Source organism: Pan troglodytes, chromosome 11 (assembly GCF_028858775.2).
Source record: "Pan troglodytes isolate AG18354 chromosome 11, NHGRI_mPanTro3-v2.0_pri, whole genome shotgun sequence".
Taxonomy (NCBI): domain Eukaryota; kingdom Metazoa; phylum Chordata; class Mammalia; order Primates; family Hominidae; genus Pan; species Pan troglodytes.
In genome coordinates, this window is record NC_072409.2 from 56,579,301 (window position 1) to 56,584,948 (window position 5,648).

The window sequence follows — 5,648 nt, forward strand, 5'->3', positions numbered from 1 at the left end:
TCAAATGTAAATGGCAGGCTAAACCTACAGGATGAAGAGAGTTGAAAGACTGCTGCCTAAAAATGCCCTTTTCCAAATCTGTGGGTGCAGAAGCACATTGAAAAGCAGGTACCCAGCCTGGCGGTGTGGCACATGCCTGCAGTCTCACATGCTTAAGAGGCTAAGGTGGAAGGACTACTTGAGCCCAGGAGTTTGAGGCTTCAGTGAACTATGATGGTGCCACAACACTCCAGCCTGGGAAACAGAGCTGGACCCCATTTCCAAAAAAAAAAAAAAAAAAAGTAGTTACCCAGGTAAGGTGGATGATCAAGTACACCCAGTGAGAAGCACACAAACCTTACCCTTTACCCAAACTCTCTCCCTTACCTGTCCCATTTCCGGTCTCTAGAGGAGGATCAGTTAGGGGGTGTGACCCAAGTTACCCAGATAATTAACTGTGGAAGCACGATTTTTTTTTTCACTCCTTTGGCCTCTAAATATGAGAGATCTTTACATCTCTTGCCTAGCTCCCTCTTATTCTCTACCCTCTCCCCAACACGCACGCAAATCCTAACAACAAAAAATCCTAAATATAGGAAGACAAACCTTCCTGACCTACCATTTTGGCCCACCTGCAACCCCTGTCCCCCGCCACCCCCCCTCCAGTTTTTTTCTCTCCTGAGCCTCTGCTCTTCGCTTCTAAAATTAAAAAAAAAAGAAGAAGAAGAAGGAATTTTCAATAGTCCAACTTGTCAAGCGAAGACCATCTTTTAACCTTCAACAGCAGCGAAAGCCGTGTGAACGCTTGGTGAACCAAGATTGAAGTCATAAATCACGCGTACAAAGGCGGCTGCGGAGGCTGGCGCGGGCTGCTGCACCTTTAACGCTTTCTGGGGCTGACAGGCGGCGGCCCAGCTAAAGTTCACAGCGCCTGGGGAGGGCCCGCCTCCGCCTCCCCTCCCGCCTCCCCTCCCGCCTCCGCCTCCCCTCCCGCCTCCGCCTCCCCTCCCGCCTCCGCCTCCCCTCCCGCCTCCGCCTCCCCTCCCCCAGCCTGGCCCCGGCCCATGGCCCCAGACCGGTCAGCCGCGAGGCCACCTGAGCTGCGAGCTGAGGAGGCCCCATGGCTGTTCCCGCAAAGGGCCGGGGGGCGCATTTTCTCTCCTGCCAGCCAGCTCCATCCTGGTCCTTTATTCCCGGCCTTCCCTCACCCCCCACCCCCACAGCCTGCTGTATGTAAATAGGGAAATAGATCTACACGGACACAATAATTTAGCTTGGTTGGTCTTTGGCATTTTCTATAAGACCCCAAGAGATGGACTTTCCTCTCCCCTTCCTCCTTTTAGAAATGGCATCCTTCATCTCTGTCTATGCAGGCCCAATTATCCAGATCCTCGGGGCTCCAATAGGGTCTGAGTCATTGGAACCAGGAACACCTGGCTGAAACATGCCACATAATTAGATTTTCTTTTTCTTTACCTTTTCTTTCTTATTTTTATGAGAGGCCCGGAATTAGCCTCTTCGACTGGGGCGGAGTAGCTGGGGTGTGGGAAAGGAACACCTTCATACAACTTCCAGCTTTCAGCCCCTTGGAGAGATTTCCAAATTCCCCTGAGCCGCTAGGACTTCCTTTCCTGGATCTCTCGGCCACCTCCTCCTCCTTCTCCGATCTTTTTTTTTTCCCTCCTCCCACTGTCTTCTCTACGGTTTAATCAAAGTTCAGCGACTCCACTTGCCTCTCCTCTCATTTCTTTCGGAAAGCGGAAACCAGACGATCCAGCGGCCACAGGACGAGTCGCCCCAACTCAACCCCAGCAGGACGCTGGAGGGGCCTCCCTCCCCCGCCTCTCTTCACCGGCGCTGGCCTCCCGCACCCGGGTGTGCAGTCCCTCCGCCATCTCACAGGTGTGCAGCCGCTAGGCCTGGGGATCCGAATGACTGGGGCTGGATAGGAATGCCTTCGTGTTTCCCAAGACCCCGGGGCCTGCTCCACAAAGTTTGAAGGGTGGGTACACCCCGACCCAGGCAAGTTGCTCCCCCAAACCCATGACTGACTAATCTGATATGACAAAAGCCCATGATGGATTTGGTATATGTTAATTCACAATGCCCTTTCCTCCAGAATTTAACTATAAGTTAATACACACCGGAAACCACGCGCATACACGCTCCTTAATGGGCTTAGGTATTAGCGAGTCCTAACGATGCATACAAATGTGCTCTGCGCTCTGTAGACCCCTCAAGATTTATGGGCCTTGAGCTCTCTGAAGCTGTAAACAAGGAGAACAAAAAAAGAGAAAGCGAAAGCGACTGGGGGGAAGAGACAGAGGCCTGACTCGCCCCTCCAGGTTTTGGAGAGAAGGGATTCTTTATGTATTTTCCTTTCCTTGCAAGCTCGGTGTGTGTGGGTTTTGGCGTTGGTCTGGGGTTGGTGTTCTGCCTGAATGCTGGTGTGCGTGGGCAGTGTGTTGTTTGCGTGCTGGGGTAGGATGCCTGCCTCTTCGAATTCCTGTGCAGGGGCCTGAACACAGCAGGCATTTGTGAGCATATATGCGTGAGTGTGCACTCTGTTAGGGTGTGTGTGTGTGTATGTGTGTGTGTGTGAGAGACAGAGAGAGACAGAGAGGGAGAGGCAGGCTTCCCCCTGGGCCAGGCTGCTGTCCCTTGAACGGTGGTGAACAAATCTGTAACGACAATCATAATAACAATAAATAATGAATAATAATAATAAAACAGTAGTTAACAGTCCCTCCATAACAGAATAACAATAAAATGCAAGAGGAAATATTTTGAGGTGGAGACAGAAGGAGTCAGGATCACAGCATCTGAGGAGGAGATAGGAAAGGAAGGGAGGAAGAAAGCTTCTTCTTATGCTCTTGGCGTGGCTGGGGTTGGTAAACCCTTTCCCAGACAAGGGAAGGAAGAGGGGAAGGAGAGCCAGGAGGCCACTCTTTATTGCTTTTTTTTCTCAGGCTTCTGCTTTGTGTGATCAGGGAAGGGATCCCACATACAGGAATGGTTAATGGATTTTGGGACTCTCTAGGAGCCCCTGTTTTAAGAAGGAGGCCAAATGTGCAGGCTCAGGCCAAGTGGCAGAGATGAATGAGGTGATGACCACAGCCTTGATCCGGCAGGAGCTCAGAGATGCCCGGGAAGACGGGGTGCCCGAATGGAAGCAGAAAAACACTTATGGCCTCTGGGAAGTTGGGAGAGCCAGGCTGGGGCTCCGGCAGGCCCAGGGAAAGTTCCCTTTCTAGGCTCTTTATTAAAAAATTTAAAAGGAGGAGTTGAGGCGCCTTGAATTTTCCTTTGCGAGTTTGGAGACCAGCCGATTTTTCATGAAGCAAGCAAAGACTGCGGTCCCGGATCCTGCAACATATACCTCATTTTCTCCAGGTACAGTTTTCTGGTCATTTAATTAGTTTGTTTTCTTGAGGGAGATGGGAATCACAGGCATAGAGATAGTAAGTTTGCTAGAGAGGAAGCCACCCCACAGTTTCGGGTCTAACGAAATCCCTCCTTTAAAAACATTTGTACCCCCAATAAAAATAAAATTAAAGAGGAATATAGAAACACAAATTAGCCAACTTTTTCAAAAGAGAAAAAAGAAAAGAAAATCATCGTAACAAATGAGCGTGAGAACTTCTAAAAAATTTGTCACGAACCCTTTCAGAGGTCTGGATTCTTTTTCAGTAGCCGGTGACCCATTTGGTCTGAAAAGAGAAATACACTATCCACTGAGTCACTTATTTAAAGCCAACACACACACACACACACACACACACACACACACAAACACAAGCAATCAGAAAGCCCTGGGTGCACTCGCATTTGAAAACAACACCGGGTGGAGGACGCTGCGATACCTAATTGGACAAAACAGCAATAAAATAAGACCAGTGGAAGTGCTGAGCACAGGGCGCAGGGCTAGGGCCCGGGTTTTGTGTTCCAGGCAGCCGGCGAGGCAGCGGCCCCGGGCGATGGGGGGCCGGGCGGTCAGGCACCGGCTGGCGACTCTGCTCGGCCTCCGCAGCCCGGCCTGAAGCCCCTTACCCCCAGCCTCTGGGCCTCGTGGGTTCTTTCCGCTCCGACGCCTGTTCGGGGCTTCCCTGTTGAGAGGGTTTTAGGCCGAAGGGCCAAACGACTCAAGCCAGACTCTACTTTTTCATTTTTCTCCCTTAGGCCTCTCCACTTGCTCGAGCTCTCAGCCACCAGGAGACAGACGGAAGGGGCTTCTGGGCTGTGTTGGGAGCGGGCACTGTCCCCTACCCACTCCTGCACAGTTTCCCAAAGTCCAGCGACCTCCGACCCTCCTTGGGGGAAAAAATATCAGTACCCAGACACCTCTGCATCCTGTTATATGACTGGGCTTGCTTCAGGAATATCTTACAAAGAAGAAGAAGAAGAAGGAGGAACGGCTTGGAGTCATGTTTACATCTAGTTCTACTGATCCATTCACATCTGGAGAGTTTATTTATAACTCTCTCTATAACTCTCTGTTTGGAGGCACTGGTGGCTCTACTGACAGACTGATGTCTAGGAAATATTGCTGTATGTCTAACCGTACCTAAATGTGCTGTGGTTGTATTTACTGATTTACGTTTGAGGGAAATATAATTATTTCCATTGTATTTGTGCATATACAGTAGTTATAGGAGCATATTTATATATGGGAAAATATACGACTCTCTTACAGCCATCCGGCTTTATGTACATTTGATATCCTGACAGATTTATATCTCTGAACAGCTATATAGATAAAAACGTATATCGTTAGAATTATGTATCAGGAGATATATACTTATTGATTGTGAAATAGAGTAGTTAGAGCATTCACTTAGAGCCATATATGGCTATGGAGATATTTCTATATTATTATCACTATATATAGGCATATCTATTTATAACTGCATAGTTATAAAAATAGACATAATTATAGTCCTATATGTGCATGCTTCAATCTCTCTCTAGAGTTATAGACACTATCAAATATAACTCTATAGAGAGATCTGTATGTATATAAGGTGTAATTATTTTGTGATGTGTTTACGTTGGGACTTAGGCCCGTCTGTCTAGAACAGACATATTTATATGTAGGGGCTGGGAGAGACTTATTCACAGATATCTGCAGAGGACCAACTGGGAACACTGTATCTGCCCTCTAGGAAACCAGCTAGGAGAGTTGTGTACTTATGGAGGGATGGAGTTACAAAAGGGTAAATAGAGCTCAGGGAGTCTTAAGGAGGGGGGGTGAATGGAGGGTGGGTGGGCTCGGTTTTAACAGATAGTGGGAGGAAAGGGGTAAACACCAGCACCCACCAGAAGGCGAGAACCAGTTTTGTGAGGGGCTGGTGCAGACGACTGTGGACAAGGAGCTTGTAAAATGAGAAGCGGCTAACAGTCCTGCCACCTCACCCTGAGACTCTCCACTGAGGAAGCAGCCTTTAGTTTGGCTTTTAGTGCACTGTAGGATAGGGACTGTCGTGTCACTCCTGTAGTCCTACAGCGTTTCTGTTGAACCCTAATTTTTAGGTCTCAAAGAGCGGGCTTCAGAGATAAAGAGATTTAGGCAGGGGCAGGGCGAGGAGCGTGGGGTGTACTTTCGCTTTCCAATAAGTGAGGTAATCCAGGAAAGTGAGTTAATTTGGCCAAATAAAGCTTGTTTTTATGTG

The 5,648-nt window shown here is 48.8% G+C and overlaps 1 long non-coding RNA gene across 1 annotated transcript; it reads left to right on the plus strand.

The window, feature by feature from the left end:
* Positions 1-1,033: 1,033 nt before the first annotated feature.
* On the plus strand, positions 1,034-5,207 carry LOC104007246 (uncharacterized). The gene is made up of 3 exons (XR_008537079.2): positions 1,034-1,881; positions 2,949-3,372; positions 4,159-5,207. It is a non-coding gene; the product is annotated as an uncharacterized LOC104007246 (long non-coding RNA).
* The last annotated feature ends 441 nt before the right edge of the window (positions 5,208-5,648 follow it).